Raw genomic sequence first — 26,921 nt, 5'->3', positions numbered from 1 at the left:
CGGACAGCCAGGCAGCGACATTGCCTGGCTGGAGGGCTGCTGAGAACAACCCGGAGGTAAGGGGGAGCTGCAAGGGGTTGGTAAGAAGGCTCCTGGTCCTGGGCATGACCTGAAACTGCACCCTGCCGGGAGTGGGTGGCCTGGTGGGGCTCTCAGTGGCGCGGGAGCCCCCAGGAAATGCCAGGCCAGTTACCACCCCGGTGAAAGGCGGGTCGGGGCGCCTTAACCCCTAGCTCCCACCACCGGGTGGGTAACCCTGTTGGAGAGGGGCCCAGAGGGCCAGTGTTGTGAGGGGCCCCTGAGAGCGTGATTGAGTACAGGGTGTGGTGCTGCGGTTGCCCCTGGGAGAAAGGGAGTAGTAGCACGGTGAGGCCCGAGGATAGAGAGTGTGGGGCTAGAGACCCAGCCCAAAAGAGAGAGAGTACCCTCGACTGGCCTGAGCTGGGGCCAGGACCAGGAGAGTCAAAGGGGCTAGGGGCCCACTGTGAGGGATGCCCAAGAGCTGGGGGCCTGGGGTCCCGACTGGCCTGGAGGTGGGCCAGGGCAAGTGGCCTAAGGTCCTGGGGGGGACCACACCCGAGAGGGGAACGTGGCTTCGGGGGGGCTAGGTAGCCCGGATGATGGCGGAGAGGCTGCCTGATAGGAGAGGATCATAGAGGGGTCCTGTGTGGATGATTCTGGGGCCCAGTGTGGGGCCAGTGAAGATGTGAACGTCATGATGCCATCGGCAAGGCTTGGGCTGCGGTATTGGGGAGGTAGGAGCTGCAGAGAGCACCCCCTGGCATGGGGGCACTAAATGGGCAGCCTCCAGCTTAATTGACATCCTAATTGAATCAATTAACATCAAAGGCATGGCAGGCGAGAGAGGCGGGCGGTCACCCCACCAGACAGGGGGTGGGCAACAGAGTTCGGCCCCGAGGTGGCGCCTGTCACAGCGGTGCATCGGCCCCAGGAGGCACACATGCAGTTTTTAGTTTTATTACTTTTTTTATGGGTTAGCGTAAGCTTTGGGCTTTGTTGAAGGGGGTTTTTTTATAGCTGTTACCTTGGGTATTTTTTTAGAGTAGTTATATAAAGCAGTTTTGGGGGGTGGGGTTTAGCAGATTAGCAGATGTATTAGGTTATGATTTAGTGGTCTTTGGGTTTTGTGAAGTTTGTTTTTTTTGTGGGGGGTGTTAGTTTGGCTTGTTTTTAGAGGTTTTTTTTGGGATGGGTTTTACAATTTTTTTTCTTGACTAGTTACATTTGCATATATTTATGCTGATTAAAATTTTTTAGGGTGATATAGTTGATGATGTAATTTGTTAGGTTTGTTATTTGTTAATATAGCCTTTGGGCATAGCAATTAAGTATACACATTAAAAAAACATAAGATAATGATGTATAATAAAACAATGATTATAGGATGTAACATAAAATTTATTAATTTTGTCTACGTGGGGTTATATTTTAGGAAAATGTTGTATTAGTGGTGTTTAGATACTGATTTTAATTTTGCTGTTAGTTTTAGGAGTTTACTTGTTTGGTGTATTATATTCAGGTTTGTTTGTCTTATTTAGTGTGTTAGTACAAGTACTAATTATTTTTTTACTTTTTTAATTGTTGGTAAACAGGTTTTTTTTATGAAGGATTTCATGACATTGTTTAATTTACTGGGAAGACTTTTTTTAAGGATAAAGATTGGGAATAAGTAGGTTGAATATAGATACGTTTTTTACAGCAGTAGCATTACGATGGTATTTTTTAATAGGAGCTTGGGAGATGTTTTGTTATTTTAGGTTACTGAAGTTACACAGATATTTAATGGTATTGTTAATTATTACTGTTTGGTTGAAAATTTTATTTAAAATGTATTTTTTTTTTTTATATTTTTTGGTGTAATTTACAAGGATTTATTAGGGAGTTTTTACGACAGTATATTTATTTGGGCTGTTTGTATTGCATATATTTGTTTTAGGGTTTAAGAGCTTTTTTAAAGAGTTACTTTGCAGGGGATTTGGGGATTTAAGCTTTTTGCTAGTACTATAAGGACAGGGACATATTTATAGAGGGGCTAAATTTTGGTTTTTACTTTTACTGATTTTATCTGTGTGTATATATGTATATAATTTTTCAAGGGTGTTTTTATTTTTGAAGAAATAACTTTTGTAAAAAGGGGTTTGTATTTTGGGTACCATTTTGTATAGGAACTGGATATAATCACTGGGTTTTTGAATGTGATTTAAAGCATTTGTTTTTTATCTTGGTGCAATATAAAGGTTTGTATGGTAATATAAGATATGGCAGAACTTGTTTTGTTTTGTGAGGTTTTGTATTGTTTTTAACACTGAATGCATTGTGGTGTGTCATTGAGTGGTTGGACTGTTACAGTTAGGGTTTTGACATTTTTTTTTTTTTGGTATTTTGCGTTGGTTACTACTTGACTTTTTTTTTTTTTTAAGGTTTGTTGGGTAAGCTGTTTTATTTTAGTAAGCTTATTTTTTACTACTTTTATATTTATTTGGGTTAAGTGCCATTTTGGTAGTTTTTAATGAATTTAGGACAGTTGTGGCATTTTTGTGGCATTTTTGATGTAGACTGGGATTTGTTTGCTAAGCAGACAGGATTGGTTTTGTTTACTTGTACTAAGGATGGACTTGGGTGACTTACAAAAAATTGTAATCCTACAGTAAAAAGTTAAAAGCAATGAAGGGAACATTATAGAAGTTTTGGGGATTTTATTTTTTATAATTGTGAGAATTTTTTTTGGAGTGGGTAGGGTCTACAGAAATTTTGAAGGAGATATATATATATTAGTTCTAGTTTTAGTTTTTGTTTTGTATTTAGTTGGTTAGGTTTTGGGCTGTGTTTTATATAAAGCCTCTTATACCTTTGCCGGGATGGGATGCTTTTTGGGCATACAATTTGCTATTGATTTTGTGATACTGGCAAATATTAAAATAAACTTTATTTGAAGCCTGTTGCGCACGGCATGTTTATATGGTTTTTTGTGTAGTTCTGCGCATTTTTTGCTTTGCTGGGTTGAAACTCTTCCATGTTGGTGATATAGTTATTGTTGTGGGCTAACAGAGATGAATTTGTTTTTGGGACTACAGCTATTTTGTAGAGGAATGTAATGTTTTTGTTGAGGTTGGACACATGTACTGTATGGTGGGTAGTTCTCCACAGTTGCGCTGTCTTTGTTTTTGTGGCGTTGATTTAGGCACGCTCGTGTGCTTTGTAAGGGCCGCGGGTGGTTTTTGTTAGCTTTTAGCTTTGGAGGTTGCTGGAATTTTTGGTGTGAAATAAGAGTGTTTTAGATACGTACTTTTGTCGGGCTATAGGCAGATAAGAAGTATTGGGCCAGGTTGCTTTTAGTGGCTGTATTTTAAGCCTTGTTTTTTAGTAGCCAGGGTAACGACTGGGGGAATAAGCCTGTTTTTCAGGCCTCTTTTAGCCTGACGGCTATTCTGTTTTTAATAACAGTTGCTTTCTGATGTTTGATTTTTAATAGCTAGTTTAGATTAGTTTTATTAACGACAGTACCTTAGCCTTTATGGCATTTTCTGGAAAACAGTTGTTTGGTCAGTAGGAACTCAGTATTTGCTGGTGGGGATTTTGACTAATACGGTATTGCTTTGTTTTCACGCTAGAACTAGACTCTTTTTTTTGGTTTTTTTTTTTTTGTTTGGGCCGGGAAGTGAACTTTACTTTTATTTTTAACGGAGGTCGGAGAGAGTGATTTTGATTTTGTCTTTTTGTTTTAGACTTGATTTTGCTTTTATTCAGGCAGAATTTACAGGGTTGGTCTATTATTTGGGTGAAAGGGCTGGTTTTTTAATTTTTCTTCACGTGTTGCAAGGCTCATAATATTTAAGGGATTTGTTGAACTCATTTTTTTTAAACTTTTTGAGTAATAATTTTTTTTTAATTTTCTGATTTAAATGTTTTATTTTTCTTTCCCTTTGCGGATGATAAGGGATGCAGAATTGATGTTCTACCTTTGCTTTTTTACACTGTTGCTTTACTATCGGATTTTTAAAATGAGACGTTGTTCGTTTTTAAATAAAGCTCGTATTACTGCCTTTTTGGTTGCTTTGGCCATAGGCCACACTTCTGGCTAGCCTATGGCTACGTCTACTGCCACTAATATATTTCTTTTCCTTGCTCATTTTTAAAGGTTTGATAAAATTTATTTGCCACTTTTTTCTGGCTTCAAAACCTGAATGTTTATTTGCCTTTTTTCTGGGTATGGGGACCACTGAGAACTGCTACAGGCTGGGCATTTTTTTAGAGCTTGCTGCACTTTTTGTGCTCTAGCATTTTTTTTCTTCTTGCCTAAGCTTTTTTTTTTTTTGCATTTTTTTTTTCTTTTTTTTTATGTGCAAAGGCATGGGCAGCTTGGGCTAGTTTAACGATCTGATGTTGGAGGGGTCAGTTAATGTGTTTGCCTTAGCATTTGCATGGGTTTCGGGAGAATTATTTTTTTGATGTTTGGTTACATGTTGAATGGCTATCTTAATTTGGCTACTTATTTTCCAGATATGTTGTTAAGCTTTTATTTCTTAGATTGGCCTGTTGTTTAGCCTTTTTTTAATAGGGGATTTATTTATTAGGATTTTTTTTTGTATATACTTAGCTGTTTGTGTACACTTTTACTTCTTTTTAACCTTGGCTGATTTTATGAGCAATTTTTTTTTACTGTTTTTAATTTAGCTAATTGAGTGTTTTGTGTTTTTCACTTTATTTTCACTAAATTTGGGGGGGGGGGGCATATTAAGTTTATGTAGCCATTGGTCTGTTTTCTGTTCTGTTAGTGAATAGAGCGTGGGGGTTAGCAGGGTTAAAGCTGTTGGCACAGGTTATGGGGCTTACAGTTTTTCTTTTTATAGGGGTTTTTAGCCACGGGAGCACTGTTTTTTTGTTTGTTTTTTTTGCCTTTTAATGCAAGTACTTAGTTAACTGTAAATTTTATTTTAGCTACTGGGTTTGGTGGGGAGACCCTGTGGGCAGGCTTTTTTTTTTAAAGTAGTTAATTTTCAGCTGAGCTTGAATTTTTAAAGGGAATTTTTAATTTAGTTTTTTTTTTGTTTTTTCTTGAGCTTAAAAACTACAGTTAATATTTTCTTTTGCAATGGTTTATAGTGAGTTTTTGTTTAGGATAGTGCTTGGTTTAATGCTTTTAATAATTTTTAATTTTTTCATTTTTGGTGACTTTGCTGATATAATGCTGCACTGATGGTGTCTTTTTGGACTTTGGCTCTTAAATACTCAGGGATGTTAGGGTTCGGAGGGAGTAGGGGAGGGTTTTTTAAAATGGCTTGTAGCATTTTTTGGTGAAACTTTTTTTTTTTTCCCATGTCCATGGTTTATTTTTTACTTTTAGTGCTTGATAGAGTGGGTGTGCTAGGCCTGCAAAGTTTGGTATCGCTGCCCTAAACCACTTCATCAGTCCCAACTGGGACTGTAGTTTTTTTCGGGTGCGGGGTGGAGGAAGTTGAGTTAACGCTTTTTTGGTCTGTTTTAAAAGGTTTAGGTTTTGTGCATTGAATTGCATACTTAGGTACTTTACTGAGCGCTGTATTTATTGCATTTCTTTTTTTGTTTGTTCGGAACCCAGCTGCTTCTATCGCTTGTAGCATTTGGTGGGAGATACTGGCACGCTCCTTAGGAGAGTTTGTTTAAATTAATGTGTCATGTACATCACTATGGACCTGTGGCTGGGAGTTAAGGGCCTTTTGTACCTGTTGATGTGTTAATATCGGGGAGTTGCACCAGCCCTGGGGCAGGCGCAATGGCCGATACTGTTTCCTTTTGAACACGAAAGCGAATGTTTCAGTTGTTTTTCCTTACTGGAATTGCTCAGAAACAATTTGAGATGTCAATTACGGTAAAATGGGAAGCGCTGGCCTTTTGGGCTTCATTTTACGTTTTGGGAAGTGTGCTAATTACTGGGATTGATTTCCTTGTTTTTTTTATTCACTTCTCGATAACTTATTACCATTCTCTACTTTCCACTAGCCTTTCGCACAGGCTACAAAGGGGACTTTTACTGAGAAATGGTGGGCTCTACCCATCTGGCTTATAATAGTTTCTGCACCTTTTCACTTAGCATTTTTTCAGCCTCAGGCATCAATGGATAGGGATGCACAAAAGGCGGCTTTACTCCCTTCTCCAATTTGATTTGTATTTTAACCTTGGTATTCCCCACATTCTACTTCAAGCAGACCCATGGCTTGTTTGTGGGCATGGGAACCTTTTTTTTAGAGCTATTACTTTCTGGCGGGTTTTATTTATAACATAGTGACTCAGGACGTTGGCTCCCAATATGCATATTGGGTGTTGAGTTGTGGTTACTACTGTTGGGATTTCTCGCTTTTCTAGCTTTACATACTTTTAATTTCCCGTTCTCTAATTGGTCCACCCCCCCCCCACTTCTTTCAGCACTATAGGGCGTCTATTGCGGGGGTGGGGTGTTGCCATTCTTTATTGCCTGGTGCTCTGTACAGGTACATACCTATATGTACAAGGGTATACTGAGATTTCACGCACAGTGTTATCTTTCCTTCATTCTTTGTGCAGGGCAAAAGGCACTGAATGAGCTTTACACAGATCCTCGGCACTGGGCCTGTTCACAAATCACATCAAGCAAATTGTCCATTCACTCCACCTTTCACTGCAAATGACCAGGATCCAGAATAAAACCCAACCTGTCTGTGCTGATGAATACAGAAGGGCTGAGGGAAAGCGTCTGGTCCAGCCCTCAGGCCAGTTCACCCTGAGAAAGCCAAGAAAATAGACTCAGGCTAGCTAGGATGACAAGTTAAAAATTCTCGGCTGAAGCACCAAGTCTTCATAAGGACACATCTTACCAGCATTTCTATCAAATGAGGAAACAATCTGGGGTTTGAGCCAGCCCAAGAGGAGCTTGGGAAGATGGGAGGAATGCTAGTGCACAGAATTAAATATCTATAGTGTGCTTTGGGCACCCTGCATAACGCAGCCCTCATGTGCAGCCTGTGCAGCTAGCTTGACAAAGGCTTTGTAAACTTGTCTCGTTTACAAGCACGGACCCTCGGGACCTCCACAACATGCTCCCTCAGTGACCTGGTTGGGAAGATACTTTGGTATCTAAGTCCATGTAGTCTTTCCTAACTCTGCGCGCGCACACACACACACACAACTTGATTAGGCAGGGCCTGTATTACGTATATGAGCACATGCAGAAAAGTTGCTTGTGACTGCACACTCAAGCCTGCATAGGAGGAAGCAGCAAGTGGCAAGCACTGCCCATGGAAAGCCCTGGTTCAGCAGAAGCAGAGGAGTCCTTGCAATGGGAGATCAGCTTGCTACGCTAGCAGGGAAGATATGCTGGCACCAGTGTAGTATGGCGGAGCGAGAGCAGGGACTCTATGGAGGCCCAAGAGATGGCGGAGGGAGGAGGCACGCTTACCAGGCACAAGGATGCTGCTGCATCTCTTCTGGGTACATCCCAGGTTGGACCACCAAGCTGACCTGACCTCCAAGGAGCTTTAGGAAAGCCCGATACTATCAAAGCCTAAGGATTGACTAGAGCAGCCAGGAAGGATGAAACTAAAGGGAAGTGGTCCTACTGGCCAGCTGCTGCAACTCGGGGACCCGGGACGAAACTATGATGTGATGCCAATGAGAGTATTTCAATGACACGGAGATTGGGATGTGATGGGAAGGTACAGGCTGCGGCTACACGCGCAATTAATGCGGACCAACAAACTTTAACTGCAGCACGTTGAGCTAGATCAGAGCAGCCCTGGCTGGCAGAAGCCAAGGGGGTCAGCCTGCCAGCCCGGTGCTGCTCCAGCCTGGCTCAACGTGCTGCCCTCGAAGGCAGCCCCTCGCGCCCCTGTGCTAGACCCATCAGTGCCTACACGTGCATTGTTGTGCACTGAAGAATGCTGCCGTAGGATTGCACTTGCATTTACAAATAGGTTAGTACCTATGGCAGAGTTAGTTTCCTGAGGTCTCATAGGGCTGCACGCATAGATGCTGAGACTTTACTGTGGAGCTAATTAGGCAGATCTGAAGGAAACCTATTTGTCGATGCACCCACAGAGTGGAAGAGATTGGCCAGAATGACTTGGCCATTGAGGAGCAAATTCTTCCTTTCAGGGCCCGTCACTAGGAAAGAGTCGCTAAGGAGAAATGCCACTCTTCTTCTGTGCTCGGAGATCCTTCCTGTTGTTTCACTATGGGTGGCCTTCTTATAGCATCACGTTGGGCGGGAGGAAGCTGAGAACACCACAAATGACAGCTATGGACCTGTTCCAGCTCCTATTGGCCTGGATTGGGCCATCTTATCATTATCCACCTAAAGAATGCGATATCTGTCAAGCTACTATTATCATTGTTTTGAGAACTGAAACAGAGTCACCTGGTATGCGGAAGGGTGGAGGATCCACAGCCTGTTGACTTTTGCTGGTGATGTAGGCACTGAAATCGGGCCTGTGTGCCTTAGAAATAGCAGTACCCCAGATCACCGGGCATATTCACAAAGGGTGGACTCCCATTGCTAGCGATGGGCCTGAGCCAGAGTTTGTATCCATATCTGAACTGCCCCCAGATTTCGGAGGCGCTTGGTTCAGAGGCTTTGTCTGGCTCGGGAGAGATGCCGCAGCCAACGGCACCCCAGCGGGAAGTTCCTCAGAGCTTGCCTCTAGGGAGGATGGGGTCATTGCACGTAGTCTGGCACTTTGGATGGAACGATCCCGTGCACCGGTCCAGACCGGGGACCGGCTGTTGAAGCAGCAGCTCTGCAGAAAAGGACCCGGGGGGCGACAGTGGACAGTATGCTAAATATAAGCTAGCAGTGTGCCCTTGTTGCCAAGAAGGCTAACAGCATCCTGGGCTGCCCTGTTAGAAGCACTGCCAGCAGATTGAGGGAAGTGATTATTCGGCACTGCTGTGGCTGCATCTGGAGCCCCGTGTCCAGTTGTGGGCCGCCCACTGCAGAAAGGACGTAGGCAAATTGGAAAGAATCCAGCGGAGGGCAGTGAAAACGGTGAGGGGGCTGAGGGCATGACTTGTGAGGACAGGCTGAGGAAACGGGGCTTATTTAATAGGGAGAAGGGAAGACTGAGGGACGGCCTTCAGATACTGCCTTCAACTACCTGAACAGAGGTTCAAAAGAGGATGGAGCTGGGCTGTTCTCGGTGGTGGCGGATGACCGAGCCGGGAGCAATGGGCTCAAGTTGCAGCGAGGGAAGTTTTAGATTAGATATTAGGGGGAAAAAACTTTCTCACGAGGAAGGTGGTGAAGCGCTGGAACAGGCATGGTGGCATCTCTGTCCTTGGAGGTTTTTAAGCCGGGCTCGACAAAGCCCTGGCTGGGATGATCTAGTTGGAACTGGACCGGCATTGAGCAGAGGGGTTGGACTAGATGTGACCTCCTGAGGTCTCTTCCCACCCTCATTTTCGATGTTTCTCTTCCGGCTCATCGCTGTTATTTATAGAATGCTTGTGGACGGTGTGTATTTGCCTCTGCCAAGCTCTGCTAAGGCGTGATCTGGACTAAGCGATAGGAACTTCCTCGTCGGCTTGGACGCAACGGAGGCAGCACTGAAGAGACGCAAAGCACCCTTGCCAAAAACTTTGCTGCACGGAGCATGATGGATGTGGCAGAGGACAAAGGCTGTCACCGAGGCCAGGAGCAGTTTGCTCTGAGTTGCATTGGCTGACTGGCAGACTGAGCCCAGGATTGGGATGGGATACAAAGCTGCACAGGGCACGAGGTGCAACTCCCTGCATATGTGCAAGGAGTATTGCTGAGATGGAAACACGAGAGACTGTGCGAGTGTCCAACAGTGCTCTGCCCCATGGGAAAGTGTAGGACCTGCGATAGCTCAGCGAGTCTGCAAGACGAATCAGTGACTCATGAAGACTGGGGAAGGTGGGGGGAGGGGTGGGGAGTGTGCGACTCATGACAAGCAGCATCAGTGCTATTGTATAGAAGGGGTTTCAGGATTTCAAACAATCCAAGCAATGCTGCTGATCACGCTAAGCTGAGTGAAGGGAGTTTCATAGATTCATAGATTCATAGATGTTAGGGTCGGAAGGGACCTCAATAGATCATCGAGTCCGACCCCCTGCATAAGCAGGAAAGAGTGCTGGGTCTAAATGACCCCAGCTAGATACTCGTCTAACCTCCTCTTGAAGACCCCCAGGGTAGGGGAGAGCACCACCTCCCTTGGGAGCCCGTTCCAGACCTTGGCCACTCGAACTGTGAAGAAGTTCTTCCTAATGTCCAGTCTAAATCTGCTCTCTGCTAGCTTGTGGCCATTGTTTCTTGTAACCCCCGGGGGCGCCTTGGTGAATAAATCCTCACCAATTCCCTTCTGTGCCCCCGTGATGAACTTATAGGCAGCCACAAGGTCGCCTCTCAACCTTCTCTTGCGGAGGCTGAAAAGGTCCAGTTTCTCTAGTCTCTCCTCGTAGGGCTTGGTCTGCAGGCCCTTGACCGTACGAGTTGCCCTTCGCTGTACCCTCTCCAGGTTATCCGCATCCTTCTTGAAGCGTGGCGCCCAGAATTGCACGCAGTACTCCAACTGCGGTCTGACCAACGCCCTATAGAGGGGAAGTATCACCTCCCTGGACCTACTTGTCATGCATCTGCTGATGCACGATAAAGTGCCATTGGCTTTTCTGATGGCTTCGTCACACTGCCGGCTCATGTTCAACTTGGAGTCCGCTAGGACTCCAAGATCCCTTTCCACCTCCGTGCCACCCAGCAGGTCATTCCCTAGGCTGTAGGTGTGCTGGACATTTTTCCTCCCTAGGTGCAGCACTTTGCACTTCTCCTTGTTGAACTGCATCCTGTTGTTTTCTGCCCACTTGTCCAGCCTATCCAGGCCTGCCTGCAGCTGTTCCCTGCCCTCCGGCGTGTCCACTTCTCCCCATAGCTTTGTGTCATCTGCAAACTTGGACAGAGTACATTTCACTCCCACGTCCAAGTCGCTGATGAAGACATTAAAGAGTATCGGTCCAAGGACCGAACCCTGCGGGACCCCACTGCCCACACCCTTCCAGGTCGAGACCGACCCATCTACCGCGACTCTTTGGGTGCGACCCTCTAGCCAATTCGCCACCCACCGAACTGTGCAGTCATCCACATCACAGCCTCTTAATTTGTTCACCAGTATGGGGTGGGATACCGTATCGAAGGCCTTCCTGAAGTCCAGGTATACGACATCCACCCCTCCTCCTGTGACCAGGCGTTTCGTAACCTGGTCATAGAAAGAGACTAGGTTGGTCAGGCACGATCTGCCCGCCACAAACCCGTGCTGGTTTCCCCTCAGCATAATTTGCCCTGCCGGGCTCTCACAAATGTGAGCCTTGATAATTTTTTCAAAGACTTTACCAAGGATGGAGGTGAGACTGACCGGCCTATAGTTGCCCGGGTCCTCCTTCCTCCCCTTTTTGAAAATGGGGACCACGTTAGCCCTTTTCCAGTCCTCCGGGACTTGGCCCGTGCGCCACGAGCGTTCGAATATTCCCGCCAGTGGCTCTGCAATGACGTCGGCCAGTGCCTTCAGCACCCTCGGATGGAGCCCATCCGGGCCTGCCGACGTAAAGGCATCCAGTTCTTCCAAGTGACTCTGCACCACCTCAGGATCTACGCGTGGAAGTCTGGCGCCTTGCTGCTGCCTCTCTACAACCCCAGTGAGAGACTTGTCGCGCCCCTCGCTTAGGAGCACTGAGGCAAAGAACTCGTTGAGGAGTTCAGCCTTGTCCCCCCTATCTGTCACCAATTGCTTCTGCCCATTTAGCAGGGGTCCTATTCCTCCCTGGGCCTTCCTTTTACTCCCAATATATCTAAAAAACAATTTCTTGTTGTCCTTTACTTGGGTTGCCATCCTCAGCTCCATGGTAGCTTTGGCCCGCCTAACTGCCTCCCTACAAGCACGAGCAGAGGAGGTATATTCATCTTTAGTGATCTCACCCTGTTTCCACTTTTTATGTGCTCCCCTTTTGGCCCTTAGGCTGCCCTGGATTTCTCTGGTCAGCCAGGGAAGCCTCCTGGCCCCTTTCCCTCTTTTGCCTCGCTCGGGGATCGTCTTGCTTTGTGCCCAAAGGATCGTTTCCTTTAGGCACAGCCACCCTTCTTGGGCACCCATCCCATCAAAACTCCTACTCTGCAGTGCTTCCTTGACTAATCGCCTGAGTGCAATGAGATCAGCTTTCCTAAAGTCTAGCACTTTCACCCTACTAGTTACCTTACCCACTCGCCGTCTTATGTTGAATTCTATCATAAGGTGATCACCGTCTCCCAGATAGCTACCGATTTGGAGGTCCCCTATCATGTCATCTCCCGTTGCCAATACCAGATCCAGTATGGCATTCCCCCTAGTGGGACCATACACCTCCTGTGTCAGGTGGAGGTCCTGTACACAAGTTAGAAACCTGCGTGAGCGATGGGACCTTGCTGTCTGCGTCTCCCAGCAGATGTCCGGGTAGTTTAGGTTGTAAAGCTACAGTCTAGAGAAATGAAACTACGGTCAATACGACTAAACTGGAATCCTAAGGTGGCTTTGCAGAAGAATTGGGCTTGTTGGCCATGGTCAGCGTGGCGGCAGGGTGACTAAGTTGTCCTGTCACTAGTTACTAGAACTTATACCAGACTCGGGCTCAAGGTCTTCTCGCATCAGATTGCAAGCTCTTTGGTGTGGGCCTCCAGTGCTGGCCCGAGTGCTGTCAGGGGCAAGCACCCATGAACTTCAGATGGGTCAGGGCTTGCTGTTTTGCCTTTGGGCTTGCCTGTGTCATGCCCCATGCCCTCGAGCACTGGCGCATAGCAAAATTTTGTTTGAGAAGCAATAAATTCCCTGAAAAACTAGATTTCAGGGGCGGGGGTGGAGGACATGCCAAAAACCAATAGATTTGGCTGGAAAAAGGAAGAGAAAAAATGCCAAAATATTCAGTGCCCTCATTTTCAAAATGAAATCTGTCATTCGGGAAGTGCTGGGAAGTTTGCTCCGAGTCCTGGCCTTTTCCCTGCTGCCCTGCTTCTTCCTAGCTAGACTGTGGGGATGGCAGTGTTAGCTGTCCCTTTGATTGTGATCCCCAGCCCTTAGAGGCAAATCAAGACTGCCTCTGTATGGGCAGTGTCCTAATCCTTCCCCTGCCCTGACCCTGCTTCTTTACTGAGTCAGCCATAGTCTGACCCAGGGGCGAGCAAAATGCAGGGCCCCTAAAAAGGTAGACAATGCATATTTATCTGCCCCCGGCTGACAGCTGCGCAGCCCTCGATGGCTTGCCAAAACTCAGGAAGCAGCTCTCTGCCCGAAAAAGTTGTCCACCCCTGGTTTGACCAGTTTGAGGGCCTGAGAGGAAGTATATTTTTGCGGTGAAAGCGGCAGACTTGGACCTTAGGGTTCAAAACCCGGTTCTGCCCTATGCGATTACGCGCAAAATTGCATCGTCTCCTCGTGACGTCAGTGAAGAACGCTTCTGCACGGGCAGCAAAGGAAATGTGAGGAGAAAGCTGCATCCCATTGTGTGGAGGGAGCTGACATGGCTTACTATCTTGAGTGAGCTGAAGTGAAAAGCCTTCCCTGGATCGCAAGCTTGGCTTTGTCTCTGTGCCCTCCCATAATTTGACCTTATATTCGCTTCCTTCTGGCGCCAGAGTCATTCGCTGCATGGTACGTCTTCAGCTCCAGACATAACGTGGCATGCACCGGTAGGCGGACCATCCCTGATCATTTCCTTCCATATTATTGTGCTCGCTCTGTCCCAAATAAGGCTTTTTTTTCTTTTTGAAATAAGTTGTTAGCTGTACAAAGAAGGGTGATTGGAAACCTGTAGGGAAAATGGAGCTGTTCATATTATGAAAGTCTCCCATGGTGAGAGCATTGGTACACACCGTGCGCCATGTACATCTTCAAAGAAGAACGGAGCGGATCCCAGGACTTAGTGCTGGATCTCTCTCCGTGACAGCTTTCACCCTAGCTAATACCCTGAGAGGAGCTGTGCTTGGAAAGTGATCTCTGGAAGTGCGCGATGATGCATGCACGCATGCACAAAATGCTTTAAAAGAACAACTGTAACCTTGCAAGGACAAGAGCAGAAGTGTGGTGCACTCGCAGTTGCAGCTGCCCTGAAAGGAGGCCCTTTATGAATGGAGAAAATGCTGTAAGATGGTTCACGTTCTGGCAAGTTCAGTCCTAGGCATTGGGAATTAGGCATCCACAACTCGCGCACACTTGCGACCCTAATCACTCTTGCTCAGCGTCTCATCTGTAAAGCGAGGACGATATCCCCTCACCTTACAGAGCTGCTGAAAAACTCATCTGTTTTTTTTCTGACAAATGTGGCGTGATGACTGCTATGGAAAAACCTATCGGGAAATTAATAATTGAACCTGCAGAGCAGGGTCTGAATAAGAGCGCACAGTAAATAAGGCCCCAGGACCACCCTGAATAATGCAGCAAAACCAGAATTGAAAATGCCCACTCACAAGAGCGAGCGGTGCCCATCTCTTGGAGTGAATGAGGCAGGGGTCACCTGGAAAAAGCCCCAGCATGTTACCATGTGACTTAAGACTGGATTGGCATGCATGAGTCAGGGAAAGAGGGGGGTGAACAGGCCATCTTCAGCCTGGCATTTCTTCACTTCTGCTTCTTTACTTGGCAACTTTTAAAGTTCTTTTTGTGTGTGGTTTAATGATAAACCATCAGTCCTAGACACATCTCCTTGTTCCGTTGGCTTCTTGTTGTCTTTCCTGCTTTTCAGTGGTACTCTACAAGCACAGCTGATGTGTGAGTGTAATCGCCCACCTTCAGTTCTGTCTTCGGCCAGGTTTGAATCTTGACCCCTCAACATCAATGCTCAGATCTTGACCGATTGCACGAGAAAGGCAAGGGCATGGGCTGACAGCTGTAACAGTGTCAGGGGTAGCCAGGAGGAGGGGACGCAGTGCACGCAGCTTAAACTTAAAGACAGAAATCTGATGTGGTTTTTGTGCGGATGGGAGTGCGGATCCTAGGACAGTTCTGGATACTAGATACCAGCTCCCATTCGTGCCCCTCGGTGTAGTCCATCAGCCTCTACAGCTTGAATCTCAATGGTGAAGGCCCAACAAAGCCTGAGGGTGTGAATGACCGTGTGGAAAGTTGTCTTTTAATTTGTTGCGGGTGCTAGAGATGGTCTCTCTTTGCATAGCATACGCTCAGAAAAGAAACGATGCTGCAAGTCTACCTCTCGGAGATGGTTAGGAGAGCCTGGGTAAGGGGTTTTCTTTCTTTGTTACTGCTGAGCTACCAAGTTAGACAAGCTGACGAGTAGATTCTGACTTGTCAAGTCTGCTTTCACTGCCTCTTATGCTCCCTGCACAGCTGTTCCCTTCTGACTAGGCGGGAATGTTTTAAGGAACAACATCTGGCAATGCAATCCCACACTGAGCTCCATCCCTGGCCTTTGCCTTGGAGGAGCTGCGTAAGCAAAAGCACTAGCCCTCTTTTACGTCGGCTTACACTTTGAGCCCTCTCTGGCTCTGCTCATCCCAAAAGAGTTGGCTCCGTGGAGCTGTGGTGCCCCCTTGAGAGTATACAAAGGCAACATGCCTTCATATATGAGGGGACCACGGGGCTGTTGTTGAGGCTGGGATATGGGTGCTCACCTATTCCAGTAGGACTCGTTAGCAATAAAAATCTAGGATCCCGGAGTAGCCCAGGAATTGACACGACACCTCGTTTGATGAGCGACAGAAAGGCTTTATTTACTACAGGTATTTAAAATCAAGTCAAGTGAGCCCAAACCAAATCAAAGTCCAGTAATTAGCTATAAGGTGGTGATTTTTCACCAAACAGGTGACGAAGAGGCAGTCTCCTTCTCTTCAACCTCTCGAGTAAGTTGGGCGCATCAGGAACTGGGGTCAGTGAGATTTCTCACTCTAGAAGGGCGTGTGCTATTTGCTGTTTTACTTCCTTTTTAGACCCTTAGTCCAGCATCTTCAAAGCATCCTTTTAGCTGTGCAAATCAAGACAGAATCCCAAGCAGTAACCGGCAGGAAAAACCTGCTCATCACTGGTTATCAGAAATATTTAGTTTGAATGAGTTACCTTCTTCGGTAACGAGAGGTGATCCAGTTTGAAACGTATCAAGAAACCGATTAACAGCCAGGAAAAACATACTAAAGTAGGAGGAGACATCTATTACGTATGGAGAATGTCTCTTCCTGCACATAAGCACGAGTTAGCCGCAAAAGAAATATTTACCATGCTAATTAATCAAGGATAGACAGTTCATATGGCTCTACACTAGACACCTAGGAGCGTGCTTGAAATCATTCTGAATACAGCAAGATAAGCTGGAAGAGACACTTCATTAGTCCTTCTTAGATGGCCTAGCCATAAACTCGCATCCTCTTGCAATATGCAGTTAGCATTATTATTCTGCATTTTCACTTTTGTGAATAGGCCCAAGCTTAGCATGAGTTTCAGAGTCATCAGACTGTCTGCGTGTGAAAAGGAAGGAGCGTTAAGTGAGCCCGCAAAAGATGAGGCTTCAAGGAAAGCTGGCGGAGCGTTCTTCCTAACAGATAGACGTGATTCTTGTCAATCGTGCAACTGCTTTGCTCCCTGGAGTCCACAGTGGGAAGCCGCCACAATTTCAGTGGGTTTAGGATGAGCTAGTGGCCACCAACCAGAGGTGGTTAAGATAGGACTGACTCCTGTTCTCCTTTTTTTCCAGACTCTTCAGGCATTTTCCCTAACGTCCCTTTGGACTCCAGAGGAATTTAGGTCAGCGGAACATGATGGCTCCAGACGGACCCTGGCCTTGAAACTCTTACACCACCAAAAAGCAGCACTGTAAGCTTCTTCACGAATGCAAGTGGCCAGAGCCTGGTCTCGCGTCCTGTCCCGGAGCTGCGGTCGCTCCAGCAGCACCCTGATATTTTACAGACTCGGAAGGAACAGCATCGCATCGACTCATCCGTGCCGCTTCCCCAAGCCACCTCCGAACTGCACGGCAGTTTCTCGCCCGTGCCTGGACCTGTTTACCGCGTGAGAAACGCAACTCATAACTGTAAGTCTTCAGACTTTGCATTCAGATCTGGTTCCTTTTTTCGCCCCCTGATGTAAGATGAAGCTAACACAGATCTCTGTTTAAGGGGGAAAATTCATGAATTAACATTTGCTCAGTTCATTCATGTTTGCAACAGCACTTGGAAGATTTAAAATGCAGTACTGGTACTCCCTGTTACTATTTATTTTTAGGGTCCTTTAAGTTTTCAATTCGTAATGAATTCTGGGCTGCCCAGGAATTTGCGCGGAACTAATAACCTGCTTGAAAAGCTGTTTAATCGAGGCTAATTAGTCTGTATATGAAAACATCAGTTTTATGTTTAATAAGATAGCATTGTAAGAGGTAAAGAAATATGAGGGGTTTTTGTTGAGATGTTCCACACTGCCCCGATGAATGGTGATAATTTGGAGATGTGAGGAAGTGTTCTCATTGTGAACGCGTGTCCTTTTCCAGATAGCGGTGGCACAGTCCCTGGGCCCACTTCCATGTCGTCTCCACCTTGTAGTAGTGTTACCAGATTTGCCCCTCACCTTGGGGTGTGATCACTTATTAGGGATACGTTTCTAGGGTCTTTGTCATTCTGTCCGTGTGCTGCTTGTGTTACTTGTGTTTCTACACAGAGCTGTATCTTTCCCTTCTGCCAGTCCTCACCCCCAATGGAGATATGTTGCAGGACTCGGTTTCAAAGGGGCTGGGGTCCTCCAGTCACCAAATCGGTCATACGCACACAGATTAATATGACACGCCTGACCCGGCTGGGTTGATCAGCATGCACAGGCCGACACCCTCCTATGCCAAGAATCAGTTCATCAGAGCAACAATAAACTGCAGTCAGACACAAGCACGCAGGTGAACAGAGTACCTCTGCATCCAGCTGGGTGTGCAGCTGACACCCTCGTGGGCCAGCATTCAGTCTATCAGGGCCTGTCTGAGCCAAACTGGGTCAATCAGCCTGTACAAGCTGATCCCCTTATGTGTTTCAAATTCGGCACATCCTGATCTTTAGCCTCTTGATGAGCAGACCCCGCAGTATTTCTGGGCTTTACAGGGATCTTTAGCTTGGGTAAAAGAAGCGTTGCTGCAGAGGAAGTGGGGAAGAAGTAGAGAGGGAAAAGTATACCCAGTTACTACCAGGTTGACTATAAAAGTTGTTATTTATTGCTAAATATATGAAATGTATAATGGTACTAGTAGTAATAGCCATGCAAAGGAAACAAACACAAACAATTACAATACTACCCTGGTTTCACTAGCTATTTGGGCAAACTTAGCTCAAGCTTAACTAATACAGTTCAGGTTCAGAAATGTATGCCTAGAGAGAAAAGAAAGAGGGAGAGCTGGGATCTCACCAGTCCAAGGCACTTGGTTCTTAATGCTGATGGGTAAAGTTCTTAGCACGATCCTTGAAGGGAGATGATCTGTTTCTTCCAGCTTCTCAAGAACAAGAGTGGATAGTGTCAGAGAGACTTCTCCTCTTGAAGCGCACACATGCATTTTGCTGCTTTTTTACAGATTTTTATACCCTCCGTTCAGCTTCTTCAAAGCATTTGTTGCGGGGCACCTTGCTGCCCTGCTCCTAGAGAGGGGAAAACTGCTGGGGAAAAGCCCTAGCAGGGATAATGAGCGCAGCTGTGAGTTGCCAGGGCAACTCCAGATAGATTGACTTGCACCTGACGGCGGTCAGCTGGTAATGTAGGGCAGGGCCTGGCCCTTTATAAAGCCCTAAAAACCTATAAAGTTCCCTGCCAGCAGCCAGAGGGAGAGGAGCTCCTGAAGCTGAGATGCTAGAACTGCTTGAGCAGAGTAAAGGATGGCGGCTCCGGGAGATTGGAGCAATGTTGTTATAGCCAGGCGGCTTTGAGTTAAGTTATAGCCAGGAAGCTTGTGTTTTGTTTTGTTTTGTTAGTGTGTGTATTACACCGGTGGCAAGGGTGAGGCTATAAGGGGTTGGAGGAGGCCTCATAGGGACCCCAGAGGGGTGGGGCCCCAGTGCCTGAGGAGGGCACAGCGTACTCATAGGGACCCCCAGAGTAGTGGGGGCCCCAGCACCCGAGGAGGGCGCAGCGTAGTTATAAGGAACCACAGGGTGTGGGGCCCTAGCGCCCGGGAAGGCGTAGTGTTCTCAGGGGCAACCCCAGCAGCGAGGGGACCCTGGCACCAGTAGAGGCGCAACTTGCGGGGTGCGTAGACCCCAGCCCCAAAGAGGGGGTGGCATTATTAAGGAGCCCAGCATGGGCACAGCGAGCCCCAGAGAGGGGGCAGCATTGTTAAGGAGCCCAGCAGGGGCACAGCGAGCCCCAGAGAGGGGGCGATACTATCAGGAAGCCCGGCGCGGGCAGGTAAGGTCCCAGAGAAAGGGGACTATCGAGAAGCCCGAGACGGGCGTAGCGAACCCGGCTGTAGGCTAGTACGGCGATAGCCCTCAGATAGGGGGAGGGTGCTGCGGTGGACCCCAACGGAAGGGGTTAGTAGTACAACGCCCCAGGAGAAAGGCAAGGTGCTGCGGTGGTCCCCGGCAAAAGGGGATAGCAGTGCAGTGAGCCTGGGTAAGAGAGGGTAGCCGTGCGGTGGGCCTAAAAGACTGGAGACTCGCTAGGAAGTCCCGTAGCGGGCTAGATTATTTTAGAGAGGGCCCAGAGTGGGCTAGACTATGGAGGCGGCCCGGGGGAGCGGGCATGTATTTTGACAGACCAACGTCCAGTACATCTGCGAGGCTTGGGGCGTGGTATTAGGGGTTGGTAGGAGCCATGCGTAGCCCGTAAGGCTAGGGTGCCTGGGGCAGCGCCCAGTGTACAGGGAGACCCCCGGTGGGTCCGGGAGAACACGGGGACGGAGGTCCCGGCTAACCGTGCCTAGGAGACGTAAGGCAGCCTCCCAACTTAACTTAAGATCCAAGACGTGGCGGGCGAGAATAGAGGCTGCCCTTGGACCGAATAGGCACGGAGAGGGGGCCTTAAGGAGATCACGGCCCTCCTGGAGGACCCCACTGTGACAGCATTCTTAATAGTGTAAATAATTGTCTTTTCTACTGAGAAGTGGGTATCTGGTTTGGAACAGCTCAAGAAACTGATTAACCACCAGGAAAAATACAAGTTTTTAAGGGGTAACCAGACGCTTAGGAACCAGCTTGAAATTTCTATGGATATCAGATATACTGATTGGGATACCTCATTGTTTCTTCAGAAACAATAGATAGCTTGCAGCATCAGGATTTTGGATTTTTACTTGTTGTGAACAAGTAGCACGACTTTTCCAGATCTTACTGTAGTCTTTTAACAGAATTAAGGGGATTATTTGGAGCATTCATAAACGTTGTGGGGAGGACTTCCACCAATCCTCCTGGGAAAAGTATGACAACACTTGTGGTCAGGGCTCCAACGGGCTGGACGCTGTGATGAACCCTTAACCATTGTTCAAATGTTGCCTATACCTGCTCTGACTCGGTCTCTTTGCCTCGACGTTCCCTAACCCAGCAACCAAGTTTTAGTCGATCGAGTTTAACGAGGCCTCCCGTGGTGGGACTGGGGAAGGTACGGCCCGAGAAGCCTATTGAACTTTACTTCTGCTTAGTTCTGGGTAGATGAGGTGGGGGGTGGGAAGGTCCTTTGTAAATCCAGGTTAGAATTGGTCTGATAAATGCTGAGCTGGGTGTTTGTAAATGTGGGTTGATTAGCTTTTGGAGCACATATTTCCCATCATGCAGTGCTCCTCTGCTTTTCTGATCCCAGAATTCACTGCGGCCTTTGCTTCAGGATTTCTGTTCTCCATCTCCCATGTAACTGAATTGTCATCTGGTTCCATGTCAGATGCAAATGAGACCTGGGGCAGTTGTTTCTCTCTTGCACCTAAAGCCCTCCAGATAAGGGTGACATCTCCCACTGCATCTTCATTGTTTTCATAATCCGTTCTTGTTCAGGTGGTGGTGGGGTATTCTTTGCGAGTCAGACAGGCTGCGTCCTGTGCCAGGGTTCCCCAAGAACACGGAGCCGAGAGGTAACAACATCCCGATCGTTCATAAAGATGTGGAAAAGTACCGGACTGAGTACCGACCCCTGTGGGACATGGTTGCCCACTTGTCACCAGGACGACATGGATCTGTTCGCTGCGACTCTTTGGGTGCTATCCTGCAGTCCTCTTTAGAAGCCTCTTTCATCTGTTTAGCCAAGAGGGCTTCCCAGCCCTTCTGTTACCTTTCCTTCACCTGGGAATGGACTTGCTGTGTGCTTTAAGGATCATGTCCTTAAGGAACAACCAATCTTTGTGCCCATCTTTCCCGTTTGGTCCCTGGTCCCGCAGCACTTGCCCTGCTGGTGATGTCAGCTTGTTGAAGTTTGCATTTTTGAAGTCCAAGACTCCAATCCTGCTGTCCGATTGGTCTGCCTTAGGTTGGACAGAGAACGCGATGGTTTCACGGTCGCTGTCATCCAGACTTCCCTCTATATTTTAGTTGGCTGACTTTTATATTTTTTTTGTAGATACAACATTACTTCTTTGGCTGGTAATCTTTGGTTCAGTTCTGCTTTCTTGCCCTTTAGGACCTGGTGTTTCCTCCTTGTGAATGAACTTGTATACCACGATGAAATTACCTAGCTTCTTGGGATCAGCTAAACAGGCTCAGCTGTTTAGTCTCTGTCTGGCCATAAAATATTTCTCTATCCCCCTCAGAGCATTTTGCAGCTCTTCTCTGTGGCTGCGAGTGCTCTCGCCTTCGTTCTTGTGTTCTTTCCCCTCTGACATCCCTGCTGAAATCAACTCTGGGTTCTGGTCCAGTGACTATTTTCCGGCTGATAGCCAGATGAAAGAGGGAGCAAACCATTTCTTTCTGAAGGCCTCTGTTTTGCCGAAGGCCTCGGCTATGCTGAAAATATTCACGTGTAAAGCTTATGCAGGCAACCTGCCCTAGTGGACATGCAGCACATAGAGGTTTATACCAGCCCCAGAGATGAACCGAGCTGCCCAGCAACAGAGTCTGCCAATTTAATGTTGTTTGCAGGAGGGCCGTTTGCCGGTACGGAGCAGAAGACGCTGCATCTCCAGCCCTCGTTATATTGGAGAAAGTTTCTAGTACCCACTTGCCTTTAGATAGCCATCTCGGTATGTCTCCTGTTCCCTGACCGTGGCAAAGCAGGGTCTGTAAAGGCCAGAGCCGTGTTAATCGGGTATCCGATGCAGAACTACGCTTGGAAGTTCTCAAAGGTTTTCTATAACGGGGAGAAGTTTTTTTTAGCTGCTGGGATGCTGTGGGATCTGGGGACCGGGAGCATCGATAGCGACTTGAAGTGATTGGCTTGACTGCTCAATACTCACGCCTTTTCTTAGCATAGAGCTGGGGCTCTTAAGAAGACCAGCACTACTTAAATTGTTCAAGTTTGGTACGTGTGGACTAGCTGAATGTCAGGAGTCATTTAGGGAAGTATCACTGTCCCTATTTTCCAACTGGGGAGCTGAAGTGCAGAGAGATGAAGTAACTTGTGCCGTGTCACAGGAAGTGATGCTAAGAGCCATCACTCTTGTGTCAGAGATGATATGCATAATCCTAGTATTGTCTCCTTGGCCCAGGTCTTAAAACAGAAGATCAGACTCGATCCTCTTCAGAGTGCGAGTCCTACGGACAAACGAGAGATTTTTTTTTTTTGCCCGGGGCCTAGCCCAGTAGTGTCCAACTCTCATTGGACTATGTGTGTACAGCCACAACTTAAATACTTCCCCCTGATAACGGTAGTCGAGATCTTCAGCGTAACAGTCCTTTGTCTCATGAACAAAATAAGCCTTCCTTCTGACCGGAGAAGGAACTTGGGTGTTGAATTCGTGATTCGCATTTTTTTGGTGCCCGGTGGCCTGGAAAAGTCGTGAACCTTTGAGTGGCACCTCTGGTTACTGTGGGAAGTTTCGTTCCTCTGCCTGATGTTGAATGCAAAAGACTGCATTTAAAATGTGTTCTGACAAATCCCGCCGTTTCTCCTTGCAATCAAAGATGTTAATGACTGAGCCCTTTCTCCAATCAAGTAGTATTTCCTGGCACTTTGTCAGGATGCGAAACTATTTTGATTTCACACCTGTGGAGGATGCCCAAGGCCAGGTGGCTTAAGGCTTGAATACGCAGAGTAAGGAGGCCCTCAGGGATGAACAACAACCATTTAAAGCTTCCCTTGCTATGAATGGGGAAATATACAGGAAACGGCTGTTCCAAGAGACCCGCTGTAGATTGTTGTGTGTGGTGTGGGTGCTTTGCTAGCCTGGGTTACTGGGAGTTATTGAGAGGCGGTCTGGAATGCCCGGTCCTTAGGCTCAGTGGGCTCCTGATGCGCTTAAACTGTCAGTTTGATCTGCTGTCCATCAGCAATGTCCTCTGTGGAGCCCTCCTTGCCCTGAGTGGAGTGTATGAAATGGCTGGGTCTGTGGGGAACCATCTTGTAGAGACTTCCTTGGTGCTTACTGTTAAAACAGGAATGGTATCCCCAAAGCATTTACAGTAGCTGCAATGGCATTCCCTATACTTGGCACAAAGGTTGCTATGAATATTGCAGATGCGCTGTCATTTTGTTTTAGTATGTCTTTGTATAATGGGAGCACGTTGCTTTAGAAGGCAGGGCAGCACGAGAAGCAAATCCATTTTAAAAACTTGGCAGAGCCACGCAGGTCGGTCAGGAAGACAAGTCTCTTTTGCAACTCGGCAGTGCATGAGATGCATTTACTGGCTTAAATGGGGTTTGGTCACAGTCGACTGTTTAACACCCAGACTGCAATGCTTCAGTTCCAATACAGCTTTCGTGCTGACGTACGGCCACGAGAGGTGGAAATCCGCCTGTGATCTAGACATCTGGACACGCTCAAAAACAAAGAGAAATACCAGCAAATAAATAGAATGGCTTTCTATCACAAGCCAAGCTTTGTCAGGGAGTTCAACGAGGTTTTATTGCCGAAGTCATCTGGAACGAAAGAGCTAGGTTTCTGGGAGGCAGCCGAAAGAAAAACCCGAGTATTGACTCCGTTGCAAGCATCGTTGCACAGCCCGTGGAACATTTGGGAGGGGCTGGCTGATGGCGCCCCTCCCCTAGACGCTGCTGAAATTGAGAATCGAGGGGATTTCACCACGCAGAGGATATGGACTGGGTGGCAGAGCTGAGACCGGGACAGCAGAGACTAGGTACAGACGTGGATTTCCTCCTGGAGGAGGCGCTGATCTCCTAAGTGAAAGCCCAGGCGTGAAAGCCCATTCATTCTTCTTTGCCCACAGCACAAAGTGCTGCTCATGGAGAAGAGTCACTTGGGAGCAAGCTGAGCAAAATGGCTCCTGGGAGAATCTCTCTTGGGAAACCGCGTGTCTGTCCTGGAACCCAGTCTCGGTCATGCTTCTGGCATGACTTGACTGCGGGCATGTCTGCGCGTGCACGTGCACCGGGTTAACGTAACTGCGTGGTAAGTGGGAATATGCCGACGTCTACACACGCAGGCATTCGAGCTCGTCGACGCTGCATGTGGACAGACTTGTGACTAAAGGTAGTCCCAAGTCAGTCAACACACATAGGATTACTTTGCAGCGAGGAGTCGACCCATGCAGTAACTCGCCGGGCAGAAATGTGATAAAAGTCTCAAATTGATGCTCACGTTGCTGTAGGCTGCTATATTTATTGCACGGTATGGGCATGCGCATGTAGACACATGCTCATACCGTGTGGTGATTTTGGTTGTCGTGCAGTAAATGCACACGTGTAGACGTGCCCCGTGGGAAGGATTTGGGGTTGAACTGCTCTAGTTTCCAGGTCCCCACTCTGCTAGAGGTCGGCCCAAAAAACAAGGTAGGTACAATCTGAGAGGACAGGGAAGGAAAAGCAACAAGCTGAGCAACACGGGTTGGGAGGGCATGATAACGCAATGACGGGAAGAGATGCAGAGGGGTACCGTGGACAAAGAGGCAGCCTGGAAAAATGAACTGCATGGAGCATTGGAATGGATTTTTGATGAAAAGATTACCATTATATTATTACTGTGCGTAACCTGGGCGGGTTTTTTTTTTTTTTTTTGTTTTTTTTGTTTTTTTTTTTTTTTAGCCATTGAACCGGAAATGCTTAACAGGTCATCCCAAGTGGTTGGCTATGAGATGTCTTCTATTGACACAGTCACATGGTCCAGCCTGTCTCTGTTGCAAGTCAGTGCTCAATAAATCAGAAATTCCTATGTACTACAGAAATAACACTTGGGTACTTGGGGGAGGCCACTAAAGGAGCAGTGCTGTCAAACTGTGAACTGGTAACACCAGTAAAGACTAAGTGTTCACCAGGGATTAGTCACGGTGATCGCAAAAGATGAGAGAAGAATCCTTTGTTCCTTTAGGTTGAGTCACTTGACCTGCGTGGATACTAACAAGAGTAATGCAGACAGTCTTACCTGGGCCTGAATTTCAATCTAGTAGCTGTCTCTCTCAGAGACAAGGTAGCAGACAAGGTGGGCTCGCAGTCACTTATAGTAAGGTAATTCCCAGGTGGCATTAGGGCACGGAACTGGCACTCGGAAGCCTGCAGTTTTGACAAGCCAAATCTTTGCTGGGTATGAGTCTCGTTCTTGCCCCGGTCTTTGTAGGCCACGGGAAAGGGATGTAATGGCACAGACAAGGCCCTGTGTTGGCCTGAATAAATCGGGTCACACAACAGGATGCGAAAAAAGGGGCAATGCTTATCAGCCAAGTGCAACCTGATAACAGCAATGGAAAGACCTTAAAGATGCCAGACTGGTATTGCAAAGCTTGCCCCGTGTTTGCTAAAATAACCGTTACCTTGGTCAAACTCTTTTTCCCTCCCTTAGGCAAACAATATTTGCAAATGGTGCCTGTCAGCAGGAAAATGCTCGGGAAGATGTAAACGGCTTGTACGTAAGAGGCCCAGACAAAGTTATGCAGTAAAGCACCCGCAGCCTCCCTTGTATTTGGCATCCCACCCTTCAAAGCAGCAGCTGGGGTAGGTAGCTCAACTAAAGCTCATTTAGCAAGCTGTAAAGGGCCCTCGCCACCCTTTTGAATTGCAGGGAGGCTGAATACGCATGATGCAGATGCTGCCGGAGCACACTAATTGGCACGCTCTAGCAGACTCGATGAATTGAGCGTGCTCCAATGTGTACTCTTTAGCCTGTGCCTGAGCAGAGGTCCGCCACGTGTATCGGTGCCCTTCCATTCCAAAGACATAGGAGAAGCAGAGACGCTAGGTTTCAAGCAAACCAAGGTCAACTTTCTGTATTCTGTTGGATCCTGGAGCGACAGTGAGCGCAGCGGTGTTTGTGGCGGTGGTGTAGCCATTTTGCTTCTTGCAAGTCAAAGGAGAACGGAGGGGAAAACAAGTCGGCCCCAACACATCTCTTCAACTGAGCATTAGTTGAAGTTCCCAAACCTGCAGAGAGACTGGTAGTTGTGCAGGTCTGTCTCCGTTAATGTTTGCTTTACGGTTTCTCTTCTTGCATTATAACTGTCATGCTTTTGAAGTCTCCAGCGGAGGTGCGCGGCAGGTTACCCCCGGTGGGGCCAGGGAGACTGCAGCCAGCACTGGGCTGGCCCCAGTAGCCTAACCTGGGGTCCCAGGTGCCTCCTGGGGTGCAGCGGCGGTGATCCTGCTGCTAAGAGACTAGCCGGCAGCCACAGTGTGGCTCCAGCCAGCCAGCCTCTGGCTCTCAGCGGTGCATGCTACCCCCACGTGCACTGTTGTGCTTTTGTTTTGGGCAGCTTTATGTGACCCCTGGATATCCAGGGCCCACAACACACAACCCCCCCCCCCCCCAATACCTTGCCTTACTCCCTTGCTGCATGGGGAAGAGCTGAATGTGCAGTGTGTGGAACTGCAGATGTGGCCCATGCCACATGGCCACACTCGTCTGGACGTGGCTCTTGCATCTAT

The 26,921-nt window shown here is 47.5% G+C and overlaps 1 long non-coding RNA gene across 1 annotated transcript; it reads left to right on the top strand.

The window, feature by feature from the left end:
* LOC132244252 (uncharacterized) lies at positions 1-26,622 on the top strand. The gene is made up of 3 exons (XR_009455845.1): positions 1-56; positions 16,705-17,040; positions 25,843-26,622. It is a non-coding gene; the product is annotated as an uncharacterized LOC132244252 (long non-coding RNA).
* The last annotated feature ends 299 nt before the right edge of the window (positions 26,623-26,921 follow it).

This window comes from Alligator mississippiensis, chromosome 11 (genome assembly GCF_030867095.1).
Source record: "Alligator mississippiensis isolate rAllMis1 chromosome 11, rAllMis1, whole genome shotgun sequence".
NCBI lineage: Eukaryota > Metazoa > Chordata > Crocodylia > Alligatoridae > Alligator > Alligator mississippiensis.
This window is presented reverse-complemented; position numbering and strand designations above follow the sequence as displayed.